We start from the raw sequence: 23340 nt of genomic DNA, 5'->3' as shown, positions 1-23340 counted from the left end.
TACACTGGACTCGCATTCGGGAGGGCAACGGTTTAATCCCGCGTCTGGCCCTCCTGATTTAGGTTTTCCATGATTTCCCTAAATCCCTCCAGGCAAATGCCGGGATGGTTCCTTTCAAAGGGCACGGCCGACTTCCTTCCCCGTCCTTCCCTAATCCGATGAGACCGATGACCTCGATGTCTGGTCTCCTCTCCTAAACAACCCCAACAAGGCGAAGAATACAGGTGGCCAAGCCTTCCTAGTTAAAACATTTAGGTCAACAGGGCGGACAGTGTTGTGACTTGGCAAGACAGCCAAGCCACTATGAGATAGCCGAAAGGCACGCGTTTAAGCTCACGCAGGCTGGCGTGAGGTCTGGAACAGTCAAAGGAGTTGAGTCTAGTACAAAAAGTACGTAGCTTCTGGAAAACTTAACTTTAATCCATAATTGGTGAACATCGGTCTGACGGTACATGCATCACAAGATAAATAGCAAATGATAAAGGCGCCTTGCTAGGTCGTAGCAAATGACGTAGCTGAAGGCTATGCTAACTATCGTCTCGGCAAATGAGAGCGTAATTTGTCAGTGAACCATCGGTAGCAAAGTCGGCTGTACAATTGGGGCGAGTGCTAGGAAGTCTCTCTAGACTAGACCTGCCGTGTGGCGGCGCTCGGTCTGCAATCACTGATAGTGGCGACACGCGGGTCCGACGTATACTAACGGACCGCGGCCGATTTAAAGGCTACCACCTAGCAAGTGTGGTGTCTGGCGGTGACACCACAGACAGTGAGTGAGTAGTAAGTTAGGCGAGGAAAAAATCTGCGTGCAATCATTAACCCATGCTAAACAACATGCTTGGACTGCTATATTCTCCACCATGCTGTTTACCATAGTTTGATGTTTATATGCAGATGTTTTCCCTCGCACAACCTGTTATTCGTTGACTGTCCGCTCTACGGACATCAAGGATTTAAGTAAGAAGGTTGGGCATTCTGCGAGGGGAGTTCAATAAGTAATGCGAAACATTTATTTCTGAAAGCAGGTTGGTTTTATGCAGAATTCTAATACGCCATATTATTCCCGACTGCTCTCGCTAGAAAACCCAATTTTTCAGCCCTTCACAAGATGGTAACTCAGATTAGTGGCAGTCCAACGAATGACTAATGATAATCTTTTCTGAAGCTACTTGACGTCCAATAAAACAAGTGCAAGAATGGAACAACACGCCAAAGCCGGAACCGGCAGACTCCGCTATGCCCACAGAATACAGTGCTCAGAGTGCCTGGAACGAGAAAGGAATCACTACCACCAGAGTAGAAGAATCACCACCGGCCTACAATCAAGAAAGCTGTCAAAACTACACGCCTTACCGGACAGCAGCGGCAAGGCGAGGAAACGTACACTGCCGTTACATACACTAACCCCCAGGGCAGGTAACTGGGGCGTTAGCGGCCACCAGGCAGGAAAAATACCGCTGGTTGAACTTAACAAATAGTAACAAGCTGAATGCAGTAAATAGTAATAAGAAGTCGAGGAAGGCTAATCAGATCCGCCTTCCCCAAGCACTCGCTGCTCTTCGCCTCGCCGACACTACGAGCAACAACACGAACCCAAGTCACTGGAGGATCGCGAGATTTCACAATGGTGGTGGTTTCTCTATTTGAATTGAAATGCACTCATCTTAAAGCTTGCTGGATCCGGTTTACGACGAGGTCGTGCACCCTCGTGACCACAGCCCTTCCATCCGGCAGTCCACGCGCGCCGTCAGCGGTCCCGGCGTGTTCTCGCACTGCGAGGACCTGGCTCCTCCTGTCCCCCAACCGAAATGGCACACTCACACGACACGGAAAAACAATGGTGTCGCCGCAAAGGTAAGGTAACAGTTACTACATATCGATAAACACCGCTGCTGCCACTAGCAGACAGGCAATGCTTGCGAAACCGAGTGGCGTCAGTCAACACGAGAAGAAGACAAACAACCGCAACCGTGCCAACTAAACGATACTGTCTGGCCTCCAACAGGAAATCTAAAAGCAGCACCACAGCACGGCTCAACAATAGCAGTCAGATTGCATTAGTAATGGGTATTTTAGTAGTGAACTAGAGAAATCGATTGTGACATCACAAAACACGAAAATTACCAGTTAGATCGCTCCATATTGGGCACCAATACCTTTTAGAGAAATTTTGTTTGAGATGTAACATAAAACTGATTAGTGAGATCGCCCCGCACTGGGAGCTAACAATTAATGCATATCAATAATTAAATTAAATCAAACACAAAAGGCAAGAAATTAAGGGGTTGATGTATGAAGGTAAAAGGATTGTTTAGATGGTTCAAATGGCTCTGAGCACTATGGGACTTAACAGCTATGGTCATCAGTCCCCTAGAACTTAGAACTACTTAAACCTAACTAACCTAAGGACATCACACAACACCCAGTCATCACGAGGCAGAGAAAATCCCTGACCCCGCCGGGAATCGAACACGGGAACCCGGGCGTGGGAAGCGAGAACGCTACCGCACGAGCACGAGCTGCGGACGATTGTTTAGATGATTAAAACACCAAAGAAATCAATTTATTTCAGTGCTGTTGACAGAACAATGTTACAAATCTCAGGGCCGCTTTGACTGTGCGTGGACACGACCCAGTTATTAAGAGGCAGGAGGGGGGGGGGGGGGGGGGCAATCGTCTCACCACTATTCGTTACGGTTCGTCGTGCAGTGCTGTCCGCGTTGTCTGCCCGTTGTCGGTTGCACGGCCGAAGATGTGCTATCACCGTGTCGGAAGGCGGATATTGGAGGTGGACGGAAGAGACCTCACGTCCTCTCGCTTCCGCATGGTCTCATCGACTACCTCTTCGCTCCTCACCCATCTCTCATCTCAACGGTTCCTCGAAATTTTCGTTCTTTCGCCTTTCTCATTGGTGGACCAAACTTTCAATGCAGCCCAATGACAGTTCGCCGTTTCGTGGCCACGCCCCTCCGAGCAGGGTGGAAATTTCCTATCTGGCGGAGGCTGGCGTGTCCCTCGTGAATCGGCCTCTTCCTCATGATTTCACATTCGTACGATGTTTTCCTGCATTCCGAGGCTGTTAGGAGAGCGGATACACATCACTTCTTTATAACCGCTCTCTCTCTCTACGTGAGGCCTGGGAGAGCCTCATGTTTGGCCTCCGTCTCAGAGTCTGCTAGCGTCCGTGATTTACAAGGAACGTCCTTACTGATTTTGACGCGTACACTCTTGACGTTCCATCCTAATGGCTGCAGGCGTCCGTCAGTTCTCGGCACGCTTGTCATTGTGAGCCAGGCTCTTCGCAACGTGTCCCTTCTTAACATGGGCGAAGACGTCCGCCGGCTACGCTCGTGTGCTTTGCAGAGTCCTCTCGGGCGTTCGCCGCGTGGGGTTCGGCTGCCTTTCTGCTGCGTCGATGGCGGTGTGTGTCGGCGAACTAGGCCCCTTGTGAAGGTATCAGTATCGTACAATGCCTGCGGGTACACATCAGGCCAGTATAGGAACATACTCGTTTAATTCAAACAAAAGCAATCCCAGGCTTTCACCTTTCTTGGTTACAATCAATTTTACATATATATGAAAAATAAAAGTTCAAAACCTGCCTTCCCTTATGATCTGTAACACAGTATCACCGCTAAAAAGATTTTAAGTTGCTCGGTTATTAAAATCGGTGAACTGGAACACATATTTTCCACAAACGTAACTAGGTTCATCTTTCCAGGTGAACCAGGCATTTTCAAAGTAAAATTTTAGCTTCTGGACTGATTTTATCAGGATGACAAATGTCGAAAAAATATAACAACTCAGAACCAAAACACATTTATTCTTGTGATAGTAAAAAAACACAACATTCTTCAGCATGAAACTGAAGATGGCTTTGACCTGGCACATAACAATATTTCATATAAGGTTACCTTCCACTCGGAAAGCGGGTGCACTCAGCGACTGTTACGTGGCTTATAAATTATAGAGTGCAGCAATCCGTCGTCCTTTTTTAGATTTTATTACGCATTTCGGCTAGTGGCTAGCCATTCTCAACCCACTGTTTTCTATTCTCCGTGCTTGTAAGTCCCTGTGGTTGCGGCGTCAGTCGCATTCAGAGAAATGTAATAAAATCTAAGAAAGGACGACTGATTGCTGCGCTCTGTAATTTATAATATTTACTATATTTTATGAAGTTCACCGAGTATATACTTCCCACTAAATACAAATTATGTGCGAACTAGCAAAATACGAGAGGATGCAGTAATGTTTCGAAACAATGTCTGTAATGTATAAGGAAACACACTCAGTCCCTTTATAAAGTGGTGATTTGATCTGATTTTCGTGAAACAGGCACTCTGTGCCAGTTACATGCGCATTACGACGCATCTGATAGCACTCAGCGTTCTGTAATATTTTTCTCCAAGTTCTGAAAAGCTTTTGCTAGGTGGTAGCAAGGGACACGTACACAGGACATACGTACACTGTAAGACGAAAAAAATATAAAAAACGGCACATCACGAAGGAGTTGTGCACATTGGTCACTAGTTCATATTTATACAGGTATCGACGGAAACTGGTAAACTAAAAGCTTTATCGGCCGATGGACGAATTTGTGACGCTACAGTGAGATTTCACTGCACTTCTGGGAAGGATAGTCAACAGGAGAGTTGTCGATACCGGGACACAAAGTCTTCGCAAATTTCATTCCATGTATTCAGTTGGATAGTAAATATGTCTCGCAGACACGTACATGAAGAATATACCCAGATGTCAGTATTGGACAGAGGACGTGTAGTTGCACTCAAAAAAGCCGATTGGAATAATCGGCGAATCGCTCGACGTTTGAATAGGAGCGATGAAACTATTCAAAGAACGCCTCGAGAAGGAAGTGGTTCACCTCCACTCATACTCATTGCAGAATGTGGTGCCACACAACGAGGCACTACACAAAACTGGCGCTAATAGCACAGGCACACAGGAAACACACACGACACAGATCTGTAAGTCCACGGTATTGGTGATAAGTTGAGAAAACCGTCCCGAAACACACGTGCTACAAAACGCCACTGTTTCCCGCGCATGTGCCCCGACATCAGTATGGGATATGATCACCATGCACACGTACACAGGCCGCACAACGGGTTCGCATACTATGAATCACGTGATCGAGCAGCTGCTGGGTATAGCCTCCCATTCTTGCACCAGTGCCTGTCGGAGCTCCTGAAGTGTTGTAGGGGTTTGAAGACGTGCAGCGATACGGCGACCGAGAGCATCCCAGACGTGCACGATGGGGTTTAGGTGTGGAGAACAGACAGGCCACTCCATTCGCCTGATATCTTCTGTTTCAAGGTACTCCTCCACGATGGCAGCTCGGTGGGGCCGTGCGTTATCATTCATCAGGAGGAAGGTGGGACCGACTGCACTGGACATACTGGTGCAATATGACGTCCCGGTATACCTGATCCGTTACAGTTCCTCTGTCAAAGACATGCAGGGGTGTACGTGCACCAATCATAATCCCACCCCACACCACACCATCAAACCACGACCTCCATACAGGTCCCTTTCAAAGACATTAAGGGGTTGGTATTTGGTTCCTGGTTCACGCCAGATGAAAACCCGGCGAGAATCACTGTTCAGACTGTACCTGGACGCGTTTATGAACATAACCTGGGACCACTGTTCCAGTGACCATGTACTGTTCTTGTGAGCTTTACGGGCTCTCCTGTGCCCAGGAGTCAGTGGAATGCACCTTTCAGGCCTCCGGGCGAATACCCCATGTCTGTTCAGTTGTCTGTAGACTGTCTAGAGACAAGTGTTCCAGTGGCTGCGGTAAGGTCCCGAGAAAGACTGCCTGCAGTAGCCCGTGGCCGTCTGCGGGCATTGATGGTGAGATATCGGTCTTCTTCTGGTGTTGTACACTGTGGACGTCCCGTTCTGTAGCGCCTGGACACGTTTCCTGTCTGCTGGAATCATTGCCACAATCTTGAGCCCGTGCTACGACCTGCTGTGTTTGATCAGCCTCCAGTCGCCCTAGTATTCTACCCCTCATAACGTCATTCATATGTGTTCTTTGAGCCATTTTCAACACACAGTCACCATTAGCACGTCTGAAAACGTCTGCATACTTACTCGCTGCATCGTACTCTCAGATGCACCAACACACTTCTGCGTGTGTGGACTGCTGCCAGCGCCACCGTGCGACGACCTTAGGTCAAATGTATGGCATGGTCATACTGCGAGGTGATTGAAACCCCCAAATCGCCAACTAGAGTGTTCCTTCATCGTATATCAGCATTATCCTTAATTTATAAGAATGAATGTAGACAGATGACAGAACGTAAGGACTGAGTAATCATCGGAGAGACACTCAGAGACCCAGGCCCGTTACTGTCATCGATCCGACGCGCAATTTGTACTTCAGTGACCAAATGGTTCACATGGCTCTGAGCACTATGGGACTTAACTTCTGAGGTCAACAGTCCCCTAGAACTTAGAACTACTCAAACCTAAAAAACCTAACGACATCGCACACATCCATGCCCGAGGCAGGATTCGAACCTGCGACCATAGCGGTCGCTCGGTCCCAGACTGTAGCGCCTAGAACCGCTCGGCCACTCCGGCCGGCTTCAGTGACCACAAGAACCGTAAATAGGCGGCTCGCAGATAGGAAACTGAGCTCACCGCGCCCTTTGCGCCAACAAGCCCGTTTGCAGTGGTGTCGGTCACATTCGGCCTGAAGTCCCATTGAGTAATGAGTCCTGCTTCTAACTGAGCCTCGTGAAAGCGTGTCTGGAGACGCCACAGACAGCGGTGCGATACAAACCTGACACGCACCCTACGGCCTGACAATCAGGAGTGCTTGTCTGCGGTGCCATTTCTTCTCGTAGCAGGACCCCTTTGCTGTCAACCGCTGCGTCTTACAGTACAGTAGTAGGTCGACGATATTCTACAACCCGTTCTGCTGCCCTTCATGGGAAGCTGACCTGGACGTGCAGACCAGCAAGATAATGCCGGCCCAAACACGCTGTGAGTTCATACCGCTTGTTTTCGTGTTTCCTAAACCCTACCTTGGCCAGCAAGAATAACTGCTTCCATGAGGGCCAGAGGTGGACCAAAGCGTTATTCAGTTGCGTTTTCTCGACTAAATCATCCAATTTTTCTAAAATTGTAACCATTTGTTCATCCGTACATCACATCTACTGATTTCCGTCTCATACGGACAGTTCCTTCGTACTCGTCTTTTTGTTCCATAGTGTGTATTATTTAATACAACACATCCCGTCAACAACGAAAGGTTTATCTGAACGATCTGCCATTCATAAGTAAACTTTATTACACTTGTGATTTTTGAGTTTCTCCCGGCGTATTTGATAATCAAAATATCCACGGGTGTGCTGCCGGTCTATAGTGTCCAACGGGCACAATATTTCGGCGGTCATACATGTCGCCATCATCAGGTGAACTGACGGACTGAGCTCCTGTGAACGTGCCGGCACGGAGATCCGTACGCTATGGCTGCTCAGACGGAACTGGGTTCGGTCGCGGCGGCGGCCGATTTAAATACCCTCCGCCCGCGGCGCGCTCCCTCCGCCGTCCGCGCCCCGCGCCACGGTCGCGCGTCTGAGATGACGTCGGAGTGATGGCTCTGTCCGCCGTGGTCGTCACAACTATACGTTTGCTCGATTTACTCTTGATTAACCCGATCGCTGGTTCCCAAGCCTTGCTAAGATTATAGCCACAGTCACGGTTTATGTGGTCGTCATTGGTGCGAATTTCGATGGCCTCTCTAACAACTCTGTCCCAGTATCTCGACATCTGTACCAGAATCCTCGTGCGGTCATACTCCATGGCGTGATTTTCCGACAAACAATGTTCAGCGACCGCCGACTTGCTCGGATACATCAGTCGAGTGTGCCTCTGGTGTTCACGGCATCGATACTCGACGGTACGCATCGTCTGACCAATATACGACTTGCCACATTGACACGGAATCTGGTACACGCCGGCCTTCCTCAAACCGAGGTCATCTTTGGCGCTCCCCACCAGTGTACGATTTTTATTTGGGGGACAAAACACAGTTCCGACCCGGTGTTTCTTCAGAATGCGGGCGATTTTCCCCGAGAGTGCGCCTGTGTATGGAATAAATGCAGTGCCTACCTCCTCCCTCGTGACGTCATCCATCTCAACAGGTTGTGCTGCAGTGGTTGGGCGGAGAGCACGTTGAATCTGCCACTCTGAGTACCCATTTTTTCCGAAATACAGTTCTCAGATGTTCCAATTCCTGGGGTAGACTCTCTGCGTCAGAGATAGTGCGCGCCCTATGTACTAGAGTTTTAAGTACCCCATTCCTCTGTGAAGGGTGGTGGCAGCTGTCTGCGTGCAAATACAGATCAGTGTGCGTAGTCTTCCGATACACCCCATGACCTAGGGTGCCGTCAGCCCTTCTCTTGACCAAGACGTCAAGGAAAGGAAATTTACCCTCCGTTTCAGTCTCCATAGTGAATTTTGATATTGGGGTATATGGAGTTTAGATGTGTAAGGAAGTCAAGGAGTTTATCCATACCATGTGGCCAGATGACGAACGTGTCGTCCACGTAACGGAAAAAGCAAGTAGGTAGGTACCTGAATTCGTGTATTCCGATTGTCCGTAGCGATTCTAATCGGCCTTTCTTCGATCTTCACACATCTTTTATCTTATGCCTGCTTCAATAAATTGGGTTCCAGCCTTTACACTTATGTATCTTTCCGATGCGATTGGCCGCGCTCTTTACATGTGGCAGAAACATGTGTGAGAGAGCAGAAGGGGGCACTCCGCGGACTTCAAGAACATGGACAGGCGATTGGGTGTCACTTGTGTCATACGTTTGTACGCGAGATTTCCACACCCCTAAACATCCCCAGGTCCATTGTTTCCGACGCGATAGTGGAGTGGAAACGTGAAAGGACACATGCAGCACAAAATTGTATAGGCCAACCGCGTCTGTTGACTGACAGAGACCGCCAACAGTTGAAGAGGGTCGTAACGTGTAACAGGCAGACGTCTACCCAGACCATCACACCGGAATTCCAAACTGCATCTGGGTCCACTGCAACTACTGTCATAGTTAGGCGGGAGGTGAAAAAACTTTGAATTCATGGTCGAGCGGCTGCTCATAAGCGACACATCATGCCGGTAAATGTCAAACGACGCCTCGCTTGGTATAAAGAGCGTAAACATTGGACGATTGAACAGTCGAAAAACGTTGTGTGGAGTGACGAATCACGGTACACAAGGTGGCGGTCCGATGGCAGCATGTGGGTATGGCAGATGCCCGGTGTATGTCATCTGCCAGCGTGTGCAGTGCCGAGAGTAAAATTCGGAGGCGATGGTGTTATGGTGTGGTTGTGTTTTTCATGGAGGGAGCTTGCACCTCCTATTGTTTTGCGTGGCACTATCTCGGCACAGGCCTGCATTGATGTTTTAAGCACCTTCTTGCTTCCCATTGTTGAAGAAAAATTCGGGGATGACGATTGCATCTTTCAACACGATTGAGCACCTGTTCATAGCGCACGGACTGTAGCGGAGTAGTTACACGACAGTAACATCCCTGTAATGGACTGGCCTACACAGAGTCCTGACCTGAATCCTATTGAACACCTTTGTGATGTTTTGGAACACCGACTTGGTGCCAGGCCTCACCGACCGACATCGATACCTCTCCTCAGTCCAGCACCTCGAGAAGGATGCGCTGCCATTCCCCCAGCACCTGATTGAACGTGGAGTGGAAGCTGTCATCGAGGCTAAGGGTGGGCCAACATCATATTGAATTCCAGCATTACCGATGGAGGGCGCCACGAACTTATAAGTCATTTTCAACCAGGTGTCTGGATACTTTTGATCACATTAAGTAGGTAAGTGTTCGCTTACACCGACTGTCTTCAAGCACTGATGTGGTCTCAGATCCATTGCGATTACTAACATCACTTGCGTAACGTACAGTTTGACTCACTCCTTGATCCAATGAGGTGACTAACATCGTTTATGTAACGTACAGTTTGACTCAGATCCACTGTGATGACTAACGTCACTTGTCTAACATTCAGTTTGGCTCAGTCCCAGAGCCAGTGAGATGACTAATATCACTTGTAATGTAAAATTTGATTCCGTCCCAAATCCAGTGAAATGACGAACAACACTTGTGGAATGTCCTGTTTGGCTCAGTTCCAGATCCAGTGCGATGACCAACATCACTTCTGTAATGTGCAGTTTGGCTCAGTCCCAGATCGAGTGAGATGACTAACATCACTTGTGCATTGTGCAGTTTGACTCAGTCCCGGATGCAGTGAGATGACTAACATCACTCGTCTAACGTAGAGTTTGACTCAGCCTGACGGAGTCTATAAATGTCCCGACACACTCAATGAGATATGGGCTTTTATTGAGGTGCTATCCTGTGGTACTGTTTACTGCTGGGTGTTTATGTCCATGTTTGGCGGCTGGATGTCCACTTGGGAATAGTTGTGTGATGTAAGGCGCATCCATAATATAGTCCTTGTCGTATGCACCCCCTCTGCAGTTTGTCCTTAAATTGGTTGCTCCTGAGTTGCAGCCAGCTCCGCGCTCTTCTACAGGGTGTTTCAAAAATGACCGGTATATTTGAAACGGCAATAAAAACTAAACGAGCAGTGATAGAAATACACCGTTTGTTGCAATATGCTTGGGACAACAGTACATTTTCAGGCGGACAAACTTTCGAAATTACAGTAGTTACAATTTTCAACAACAGATGGCGCTGCAAGTGATGTGAAAGATATAGAAGACAACGCAGTCTGTGGGTGCGCCATTCTGTACGTCGTCTTTCTGCTGTAAGCGTGTGCTGTTCACAACGTGCAAGTGTGCTGTAGACAACATGGTTTATTCCTTAGAACAGAGGATTTTTCTGGTGTTGGAATTCCACCGCCTAGAACACAGTGTTGTTGCAACAAGACGAAGTTTTCAACGGAGGTTTAATGTAACCAAAGGACCGAAATGCGATACAATAAAGGATCTGTTTGAAAAATTTCAACGGACTGGGAACGTGACGGATGAACGTGCTGGAAAGGTAGGGCGTCCGCATACGGCAACCACAGAGGGCAACGCGCAGCTAGTGCAGCAGGTGATCCAACAGCGGCCTCGGGTTTCCGTTCGCCGTGTTGCAGCTGCGGTCCAAATGACGCCAACGTCCACGTATCGTCTCATGCGCCAGAGTTTACACCTCTATCCATACAAAATTCAAACGCGGCAACCCCTCAGCGCCGCTACCATTGCTGCACGAGAGACATTCGCTAACGATATAGTGCACAGGATTGATGATGGCGATATGCATGTGGGCAGCATTTGTTTTACTGACGAAGCTTATTTTTACCTGGACGGCTTCGTCAATAAACAGAACTGGCGCATATGGGGAACCGAAAAGCCCCATGTTGCAGTCCCATCGTCCCTGCATCCTCCAAAAGTACTTGTCTGGGCCGCCATTTCTTCCAAAGGAATCATTGGCCCATTTTTCAGATCCGAAACGATTACTGCATCACGCTATCTGGACATTCTTCATTAATTTGTGGCGGTACAAACTGCCTTAGACGACACTGCGAACACCTCGTGGTTTATGCAAGATGGTGCCCGGCCACATCGCACGGCCGACGTCTTTAATTTCCTGAATGAATATTTCGATGATCGTGTGATTGCTTTGGGCTATCCGAAACATACAGGAGGCGGCGTGGATTGGCCTCCCTATTCGCCAGACATGAACCCCTGTGACTTCTTTCTGTGGGGACACTTGAAAGACCAGGTGTACCGCCAGAATCCAGAAACAATTGAACAGCTGAAGCAGTACATCTCATCTGCATGTGAAGCCATTCCGCGAGACACGTTGTCAAAGGTTTCGGGTAATTTCATTCAGAGACTACGCCATGTTATTGCTACGCATGGTGGATATGTGGAAAATATCGTACTATAGAGTTTCCCAGACCGCAGCGCCATCTGTTGTTGAAAATTGTAACTACTGTAATTTCGAAAGTTTGTCTGCCTGAAAATGTACTGTTGTCCCAAGCATACTGCAACAAACGGTGTATTTCTATCGCTGCTCGTTTAGTTTTTATTGCCGTTTCAAATATACCAGTCATTTTTGAAACACCCTGTATGTAGGCTGAGTCCCATATCTTGAGGAGGACACAGCAGACAACATACTTGGACGGAAATACGGAAACACCGGAGGAATGCATGCTTGAACGTAGATGCAGATGCAGGTGCTTGCCTAACAGCTTGTGCTGTTGTATTTGACCATGAATGTCGTCTGTGCAGTGTCCTCATTATGTTTGCAATGTCAGCTGCGGTCAGAACAGTGTTCTGTGTGGCTGTTAGTGCATTATGCTGCAACTAAGTGCGTTGGAATGCGGCCGAATTGTTGGTGCTTGTATCATGAGTGCTTCCGTACCAAGGTTGCCGAAACTTCCTGGCAGAATTCCCGAGTTCGAGTCTCCGTCCGACACACAGTTTTGCCGGCACGGTAGCTCAGCGTGTTTGGTCAAGGAGGTGGTCGGCCTCTGTAATAAAAAACTGAGTAGCAGGATCAACAAAACCAACTGTAACGGATGTCATATGACGTCCGCAACGACCAAACCCAACTATCAACAACGAACAAAAATGCAAAAAAAAAAAAGCTTGGTAGAGCACTTGCCCGCGAAGGCAAAGGTCCCGAGTTCGAGTCTCGGTCCGGCACACAGTTTTAATCTGCCAGGAAATTTCATATAAGCGCACATTCCGCTGCAGAGTGAAAATTTCGTTAAGGTTGCGGAAGTTTTTGTTATTTCAAGAGGCACCGCTGAGCGACAACGCATACGTTCAGTGATCGCGACAGACGGCACTTGAAGAGGATTGTGGCGAAAAATAAGAGGACGAAAGCTGTGAGATCACTGCAGAACTGAAACCTGCTCTCGGGAACCCTGTCAGCTCCAAAACAACACGAAGAGGGCGCAGTCAGCATGGATATACATGGCGAGCTGGAATCCAAAATCACTCATCAACTTCTGGCCGAGTTTACGTCGCAAGACTGAAACAAGATCGGGGTTCGGTGATGATTTTAGCAGCCATATCGTGGTATTCCATGGGCGCCATGGTTACTCTGCAATATCGTATTACTGCCAAGAACTATTTAGGTTGATCAGGTCCATCCCATGATACAATGGTTGCTCCCCAATGGAGATGCTGGGTTCCAAACGACAGAGCCAATGTTCACACAGCGAACATTGTCCAGGACTGACTCTGTCAGCAAGAGGGTGAATTGTTGCATCTCCCCTGGCCACCAGTCACTACATCTCAGTATTATTGAGCCTTTGAGGTCTACTTTGGAGAGCTGCCTTTGTCCCTCATCTCTACCCAAACTTGCCATTATTTTGCAGAATGAATGGTATGAGATTCCCTTGAAAACCATACTGGACCTGTATTTATCTCGTTTCCCGAGCATTGGGTCCCGAGTTCGATTCCCGGCGGGGTCAGGGATTTTCATCTGCCTCGAGATGACTGGGTGTTTGTTTTGTCCTCATAATTTCATTATCATTCATGACTGTGGCGAGATTGGACTGAGCAAAGGTCGGGAATTTGTACGGGCGCTGGTAACCACGCAGTTGAGCGCCCCACAAACCGAACATCATCATCAGTCATCACCATCATCATCATCTGTATTGTTCCATTACGCGACGCTTGGAAGCCTTTTTAAGTGTTGACGGTTTACCTGCAGTGTATTAGGCGTGACAATGTGTTTTTGCTGCTTCCGAATTCTTGTCCATTTCTGTAGCTCTTGTTTTAAATTGACTTCGTCATTAATGCTATAGGCTCTTTCTATCAGGCTTCTGAAAACTAAATATTCCTCTGCAGGGTGGGGATAGTGAGAACCCTGAAGCAGGTACCTTGCACCGCGCGGTTTTAGACGCCATGTCACGGATTGCGCGGCACCTCCCTTGGGCATGGCTGTGTGTGTTGTTCGTAGTATAAGTTGGTTTAAGTAGTGTGTAAGTGTAGGGACAGATGACCTCAGTTTTTTATCAATAAGGAATTCACGCTACTGAACATTTTTTGAACAGGTATCTTGCGGCATGAATACATCTCCTCTGTTCTTTGAGCCCTAATTTTCGGTTGTGACTTTGCAGCGATATTTCGCCAAAAGCGTAATCGATCAGTAGCGGAAAACGCCTCATTTTTTCCGCTGCTAAGAGCTGTTGTAGTTCGCCCTCGGTCTGCATCCCTTGGCTCGAGGCCATGTACGTACGTACAGCTTCTTTCGGCGCCGACGGGGCACGGCGTACGCGTTGGCTGTTGAAATGCAGAAAACGACTGCCGGCAGCTGGAAAGTGGGGGGGGGGGGGGGGGGAAGGGGGAGGGGGAGGGTAGAGGTAAGGGAGGGGGGAGGTAGACATTTACTCCCACCCCGGGCCGTGCTCGGCTCTCTGCGCCCGTCGCCGTTTCTGGGCGAGAAAACGCCGGTCTGAATTTTACATCAGCCAAGACAGTCCGCTCTCCGCGAGGGGCACGCGCCCAGAATAATTAACAGCTGGGGCGGGAGGGGGAGGGCAGGAAAGAGGCGGGGGACACTGCTGTGAGCCACTGCTGCAAACTAATCGCTCAAAATGTCTTCTCCTCCACCGTTATTCGTCATTCCGTCTGCTTCTATCTGTTCGATCAGCCCTATCATCTCTCTCTCTCTCGTACACAGTTACACATATACAGGTTGTTAGCAATGTAAGTACAGATATCTTTATTGGTGCATGAGGATAGTGTACTAGACAACCTTACCTTAGTATTTACTTCATTTACTGACCAATAACACAGGCCAACGATGGAAAAACTTTTTTCCTGAAAATACCTTATTCTTTTTAGGGTGGGAAATCCAAATATGATACCTAAAAATCTGTATCACCGACCACTTCTTTACATTTTACAGTTAAATTTATTAAATTAAGCTGTTTTTTAAAGAATTTAACAGCATTTATATAGTTAAAATAATTTAAAAAGGAGGTGTAATGAAGGCAGATGACGTTGGTAGCACTGCTGAAAAACATTTGCTGGCAAAAGAAAAGGTCGATTCTATTTTTGCGTTAACCGATGGTGTTTTGTTTGCTGTCAACCTAACCTCACTTTCCCGTTTCCTGCGCATGTGCTCAGTACAATGTCAAATCGTGGTTGTAAAAACTCTGCTGACAGTTTTTGTTGTATTTGTGGTGAATTTGTGATTAAAAAACACCAAAGAAACGTTACAGACTTTGTGAAAAAGGTTTATCTATCATACTTTGGATTTAAACTTGGGCGCTGCATAAGGTATGTTATGTGTGTGTGTGTGTAAGATCTGAGAAAATGGTCCAAAAAGGGAAAAAAAGGCTTCAGATTTGCTGTTCCTATGATACGAAGGGAGCCAAGAAATCTTTCCGACGATTGCTACTTTTGCAGTGTTGGTATTACTGGTCGTAATTCGAAAAACAAGAAGGTAAGAAGCTACCCTAACCTTCCGTCCGCCATCCGACCAGTAGGGCATGGTGTAGATTTGCCGCTTCCTGAACCACCAGATGAATTAAATTCTATTCCAGCAGAAGTATTTTCTGATGTACAATTTGATTTAGATGCATCATATGATGATGATGAATTTGTGTACTCAGACCGAGCTTAACGATTTGGTTAGGAATCTGGGCTTAACGAAAGAAAAAGCTGAATTGCTTGGCTCTAGATTAAAAGAAAAAACTTATTGGCAGTTGGAACCAGCATATACATGTATAGAAAGATAGAGCAGCAATTTTGCAAGTTTTTTCAACAAGAAGGTGATTCAGTGTACTGCTCAGACATTCCCGGTCTGATGAATGAGTTTGATATTGAATACTGGGGGCTGGTTATTGATTCATCCAAAACTAGTTTAATGCTGTTTTATTACACAATGGTAACATGTATGCATCTATACCTGATGGACATTCTGTTCATATGAAAGAAAGCTATGAAAACCTAGTAATAGTGCTAAATAAAATAGGCTCTTCTGCTCATGGTTGGATGATATGTGGCGATCTAAAAGTAATATGCACGCTCCTTGGTCAGCAAGGTGGCTTTACCAAATTTCCAAGTTTCTTGTGTGAATGGGACAGTAGGGTTAGTGATCAACACTGGTGCAGAAAGAACTGCCCTGTGAGGGAATCTTTAAAACGTGGTGAGATGAACATTCTACGCAAAAACCTTTTAGATCCAAAAAACATACTCCTACCACCTTTACATATAAAGCTAGGCCTAATGAAACAGTTTGTAAAGGTTTTACCTAAAGATGGACCATGCTTTAAGTATCTCTGCCAACAGATTCCACACCTTTCAGAAGCTAAACTAAAAGAAGGCGTCTTTGTCGGACCTGGCATTAGAAAATTGATGCTTGATGTTAACTTTGAATCCACAATGGCAATAAATGAGAAAGAAGCATGGGTATTATTCGAGTAAGTCGTTACAACGTTCTTAGGACATGAAAAAGACGCAGAATATGTTTCTATTATAGCTACAATGTTAACGAAATTTAAAACTTTAGGATGTTTAAGAGCCTGAAATTTCAGTTTTTAAACAGTCACCTTGATTACTTCCTGGGCAATATGGGAGATGTTAGTGAGGAGCAAGGAGAGCGTTTTCACGGGTACGGATCTTTCGTAGAGTGAACGGTTGTAAATGATTGTTAAGTATGGAGCTAATGCATCAGCATACTCGGAAAGGAAACTAACTGGTATATAGTCTGGACCAGAAGACCTTTTATTAACCGATTTAAGTTGCTTCACTACTCCGAGGATATTTACTTCTACGTTACTCATGTTGGCAGCAGTTCTCGATTCGAATTCTGGAATATTTACTTCGTCTTCTTTTGTGAAGGCTTTTCGGAAGGCTGTGTTTAGTAACTCTGCTTTGGCAGCACTGTCTTCGATAGTATCTCCATTGCTATCGCGTAGAGAAGGCATTGACTGTTTCTTGCCGCTAACATACTTCACATACGACCAGAATCTCTTTGGATTTTCTGCCAGGTTTCGAGACAAAGTTTCGCTGTCGAAACTGTTATAGGCGTCTCGCATTGAACTCCGTGCTAAATTTCGTGCTTCTGTAAAGGATCGCAAATCATGGGAATTGTGTATCTGTTTACATTTGGCATGTTAGTTTCGTTGTTTCTGCAACAGTGTCCTAACCCGTTTTGTGTACCAAGGAGGATCAGCTCCGTCGTTTGTTAATTTATTTGGTATAAATCTTTCAATTGCTGCCGATACTACTTCTTTGAATTTAAGCCACATCTGGTCTACACTTATATTATTAATTTGGAATGAATGGAGATTTTCTCTCAGGAAGGCGTCAAGTGAATTTTTATCTGCTTTTTTGAATAGGTATATTTTTCGCTTATTTTTCTAGGATTTGGGGATTATAATATTCAATCTCGCTACGACAATCCCTGTATTGGTTTTGATACTCGTTATTAACTCAGGATTATTTGTTGCTAAGATGTCAAGTGTGTTTTGACAACCATTTAGTATTCACATGAGCTCATGAACTAACTGCTCAAAATAATTTTCAGACAATGCGTTTAGCACATTTCGGATGATATTTTATGCGTACCTTCGGAATTAAACATGTATTTTTGCCAACATATCGAGGGTAAATTGAAGTCACCACCAACTATCATCGTATGAGTCGGGTACGTGTTTGAAATCAAACTCAAGTTTTCTTTGAACCTTTCAGCAACTGTATCATCTGAACTGGGAGGTCGGTAAAAGGATCCAATTATTATTTTATTCCGGTTGCCAACAACCTCTGTCCATACTAACTCACAGGAAGCGTCTACTCCAATTTCGCGATAAGTTAAACTATTTCTAAGAGTAACAAACACGCCACCGCAAACCGTGTTTAGCCTATCTTTTCGGAACACCGTTACGTTCTTCGCAAAAATTTTTGCTGAGCTTATATCCGGCTTTAGCCAGCTTTCAGTGCATGTATCTAGTAAGCAGGAGATCCTGGCTTCCCATCCCTGTCCGTTGCACATTTTCACTCGCCGCTGCTGGTTCCGATTAATGTCCCAGTGCAGCTGACATCAGTAATCTCTTTCCTTTCTATCCCCCCCCCCCCCCCCCGCCCCAATCCTCTGTCTTCAGTTGACATATATTATGTCACAGCTGTGGAATATGCGTGGTGTCATGTCTGAAAGAGTAGACACCACACGTTCATATAACTGTTGACTTTTCGTCACTGGCCCATACCCATGGCTCGCAGTGGTCTTGTATGCTGCCTGTGCCTGCAACCCATTGGAGTGTTTTGATGTATCCATCCAATTTGGGCGGTACTGGCAATTAGAACGCCATCCGAACGTTGGAAAAGCGTGTATTTTTAAAGTTGTTGCCGGCCGAAGTGGCCGTGCGGTTAAAGGCGTTGCAGTCTGGAACCGCAAGACCGCTACGGTCGCAGGTTCGAATCCTGCTTCGGACATGGATGTTTGTGATGTCCTTAGGTTAGTTAGGTTTAACTAGTTCTGAGTTCTAGGGGACTAATGACCTCAGCAGTTGAGTCCCATAGTGTTCAGAGCCATTTGAACCATTTTTTAAAGTTGTTGTTGTCGTGGTCTTCAGTCCTGAGACTGGTTTGATGCAGCTCTCCATGCTACTCTATCCTGTGCAAGCTTCTTCATCTCACAGTACCTACTGCAGCCTACATCCTTCTGAATCTGCTTAGTGTATTCATCTCTTGGTCTCCCTCTACGATTTTTACCCTCCACGCTGACCTCCAGTATTGAATTGGTGATCCCTTGATGCCTCAGAACATATCCTACCAACCGATCCCTTCTTCTAGTCAAGTTGTGCCACAAACTCCTCTTCTCCCCAATTCTATTCAATACGTCCTCATTAGTTATGTGATCTGCCCATCTAATCTTCAGAATTCTTCTGTAGCACCACATTTCGAAAGCTTCTATTCTTGTCCAAACTATTTATCGTCCATGTTTCACTTCCATACATGGCTACACTACATACAAATACTTTCAGAAACGACTTCCTGACTCTTAAATCAATACTCGATGTTAACAAATTTTTCTTCTTAAGAAACGCTTTCCTTGCCATTGCCAGTCTACATTTTATATCCTCTCTACTTCGACCATCATCAGTTATTTACTTCTCCAACTAGCAAAACTCCTTTACTACTTTAAGTGTCTTATTTCCTAATCTAATTCCCTTAGCATCCCCCGACTTAATTTGACTACATTCCATTATCCTCGTTTTGCTTTTGTTGATGTTCATCTTAACCCCTCCTTTCAAGACACTGTCCATTCCCTTCAGCTGCTCTTCCAAGTCCTTTGCTGTCTCTGACAGAATTACAATGTCATCGCCGAACCTCAAAGTTTTTATTTCTTCTCCATGGATTTTAATACCTACTCCGAACTTTTCTTTTGTTTCCTTTATTGCTTGCTCAATATACAGATTGAATAACATCGGGGAGAGGCTACAACCCTGTCTCACTTCCTTCCCAACCACTGCTTCCCTTTCATACCCCTCGACTCATATAACTGCCATCTGCTTTCTGTACAAACCGTAAATAGCCTTTTGATCTCTGTATTTTACCCCTGCCACCTTAAGAATTTGAAAGAGAGTATTCCAATCAACATTGTCAAAAGCTTTCTCTAAGTCTACAAATGCTAGAAGCGTAGGTTTGCCTTTCCTTAATCTTACTTCTAAGATAAATCGTAGGGTCAGTATTGCCTGACGTATTCCAACATTTCTACGGAGTCCAAACTGATCTTCCCCGAGGTCGGCTTCTATCAGTTTTTCCATTCGTCTGTAAAGAATTCGCGTTAGTATTTTGCAGCTGTGACTTATTAAACCGATAGTTCGGTAATTTTCACATCTGTCAACACCTGCTTTCTTTGGGATTGGAATTATTATATTCTTCTTGAAGTCTGAGGGAATATCGCCTGTCTCATACATCTTGCTCAGCAAATGGTAGAGTTTTGTCAGGACTGGCTCTTCCAAGGTTGTCAGTAGTTCTAATGGAATGTTGTCTACTCCCGGGGCCTTGATTCGACTTAGGTCTTTCTGTGCTCTGTCAAACTCTTCATCTACCTCCTCTTCCATTTCCATAATATTGTGCTCAAGAACATCACCCCTGTATAGACCCACTATGTACTCCTTCCACCTTTCTGCTTTCCCTTCTTTGCTTAGAACTGGGTTCCCATCTGAGCTCTTGATATTCATCCAAGTGGTTCTCTTTTCTCCAAAGGTCTCTTTAATTTTCCTGTAGGCAGTATCTATCTTATCCCTCGTGAGATAAGCCTCTACATGCTTACATTTGTCCTCCAGCCATCCCTGCTTAGCTATTTTGCACTTCCTGTCGATCTCGTTTTTGAGACGTTTGTATTCCTTTTTGCCTGCTTCACTTACAGCATTTTTGTATTTTCTCCTTTCATCAATTAAATTCAGTATGTCTTCCGTTACCCAAGGATTTCTACTTGCCCTCGTCTTTTTACCTACTTGATCCTCTGCTGCCTTCACTATGTCATTCCTCAAAACTACCCATTCTTCTTCTACTGTATTTCTTTCCCCCATTCCTGTCAATTGTTCCCTTACGCTTTCCCTGAAACTCTGTACAACCTCTGGTTCTTTCAGTTTATCCAGGTCCCATCTCCTTAAATTCCCACCTTTTTGCAGTTTCTTCTGTTTTAATCTACAGTTCATAACCAATAGATTGTGGTAAGAGTCCACATCTGCCGCTGGAAATGTCTCACCAATTAAAATTTGGTTGATAAATCTCTGTCTTACCATTATACAGGGTGTCCCAGTTATCTTGTCCACCCAAAATATCTCTGGAACAATAACAGCTATTGGAAAACGACTTTCACCTGTATCAGTGTAGGGCTGGGGAAACATTCTAAAACGAAAGCATATGTGTTTTTTAACACAAACTTATATTTTTTTAAATGGACCTCCTGTATTTTTTCTTCGGCGATCCATAGCATGACAAAGCACATACACAATGGCGTTGATTGCATCGCAATATTCCCATTACATCGCGAGATATTAAGACGCGACGTTGACGCTTGAAACACCCGACATGCGCTGCTAGCGCACGTCCTGAGGCTCGGGCGTGAACCCCATGCTGCCCGTAATCGCAGCAGGATGGCAGCAGACCGTATTATTCGTTTCGGACCTCTTGATAAGTATGGAAGTGTGATTACGCATGTCAATCACATCGCGATTACGGGCAGCATGGGGTTCACGCCTGAGCCTCAGGACGTGCGCTAGCAGCGCATGTCGGGTGTTTCAAGCGTCAGCTTCGCGTCTTAATATCTCTGGATGTAATGGGAATATTGCGATGCAATCAACGCCATTGTGTATGTGCTTTGTCATGCTATGGATTGCTGAAGAAAAAATATAGGAGGTCCATTTAAAAAAAACATAAGTTTGTGTTACAAAACACATATGCTTTCGCTTTAGAATGTTTCCAAATATGTACATTCATGGGCCCCAGCCCTACATTGATACCGGTGAAAGTCGTTTTCCAATAGCTCTTATTGTTCCAGATATATTTTGGGAGGACAAGATAGCTGGGACACCCTGTATAATCTATCTGAAACGTTCTAACGAATATTAAATTAGTTATAGACATACTGTTAGAGATTCGATTAAATCACCACGAAACCAGTTGTGTACGATCGCCTAATAAAGAACTACTAACGGCTAAAACGGCTGCCCAAAAGTTTTTTTAGAAGATTATCAGTATTTAAAATATTTCCATCATCACACAAAGATATTTCATGGTCCACACACACACACACACAACCAGACTATTACTTGACCTGTTAGGGCTGCACGTGTTGCTGAGTGCGGCTCCTGGACGGCTGCTGAGCGGACGCGTTGTTGTCGTGTGTCGGCAGGTGTGGTTCCAGAACCGGCGCGCCAAGTACCGCAAGCAGGAGAAGCAGCTGCAGAAGGCGTTGGCGCCGTCGGTGCTGCCGGCCTGCAACGGCGCCATGATGCGCAACATCTACCCCACGGCGTCGCGCGGCTACCAGCCCTACCCACACCCGAACACCATCAACACCATGAACAGGTACCCCCAGGTGAGCCTCAGCAGCACTGCGTCACCACGACGATGCATTCCCTAGCTACCAGCTTTACACTTTGAATCACCACAAGGTCCATCCGTGATGGGTATCATCTACCCCCACCCCCACCCCCACCCCCCTTATGTCACACACCTGCCAGTCCTGCCTGCACACAAACGCTATCTAAACTACGAACGGATGAAACGCAGCATGCACTGTGTCATAAGCACACCATAGCCCTTGCGAACAAGCATTATACTCTGTTATACTTTAACTATAGTTCAGTCTTGATCACAACACTTATGTCTCAAAAACATTGCTGAACCGGTTTCGGTTATATTTATACGGGGTGTTACAAAGAGGTACGGCCAAACATTCAGGAAACATTCCTCGCACACAAATAAAGAAAAGATGTTATGTGGACATGTGTCCGGAAACGTTTAATTTCCATGTCAGAGCTCATTTTAGTTTCGTCAGTATGTACTGTACTTCCTCGATTCACTACCAGTTGGCCCAATCCGCACGCAATTGTGCAATCACGTCATCAACACAGATTTTCTGCGAACGTTTGGGCAGGCATTGTTGGTGATGTCTTGATTGGGCCCCATGTTCTTCCACCTACGCTCATTGGAGCACGTTATCATGATTTCATACGGGATACTCTACCTGTGCTGCTAGAACATGTGCCTTTACAAGTACGCCACAACATGTGGTTCATGCACGATGGAGCTCCTGCACATTTCAGTCGAAGTGTTCGTACGCTTCTCAACAACAGATTCGGTGACCGATGGATTGGTAGAGGCGGACCAATTCCGTGGCCTCCACGCTCTCCTGAATTCAACCCTCTTGACTTTCATTTATGGGGGCATTTGAAAGCTCTTGTCTACGCAACCCCGGTACCAAATGTAGAGACTCTTCGTACTCGTATTGTGGACGGCTGTGATACAATACGCCATTCTCCAGGGCTGCATCAGCGCATCAGGGATTCAATGCGACGGAGGGTGGATGCATGTATCCCCGCTAACGGAGGACATTTTGAACATTTCCTGTAACAAAGTGTTTGAAGTCACGCTGGTACGTCCTGTTGCTGTGTATTTCCATTCCATGATTAATGTGATTTGAAGAGAAGTAATAAAATGAGCTCTAACATGGAAAGTAAGCGTTTCAGGACACATGTCGACATAACATATTTTCTTTCTTTGTGTGTGAGGAATGTTTCCTGAAAGTTTGGCCGTACCTTTTTGTAAAACCCTGTATAACCATC

Source organism: Schistocerca piceifrons, chromosome 9 (genome assembly GCF_021461385.2).
Source record: "Schistocerca piceifrons isolate TAMUIC-IGC-003096 chromosome 9, iqSchPice1.1, whole genome shotgun sequence".
Taxonomy (NCBI): domain Eukaryota; kingdom Metazoa; phylum Arthropoda; class Insecta; order Orthoptera; family Acrididae; genus Schistocerca; species Schistocerca piceifrons.
This window is presented reverse-complemented; position numbering follows the sequence as displayed.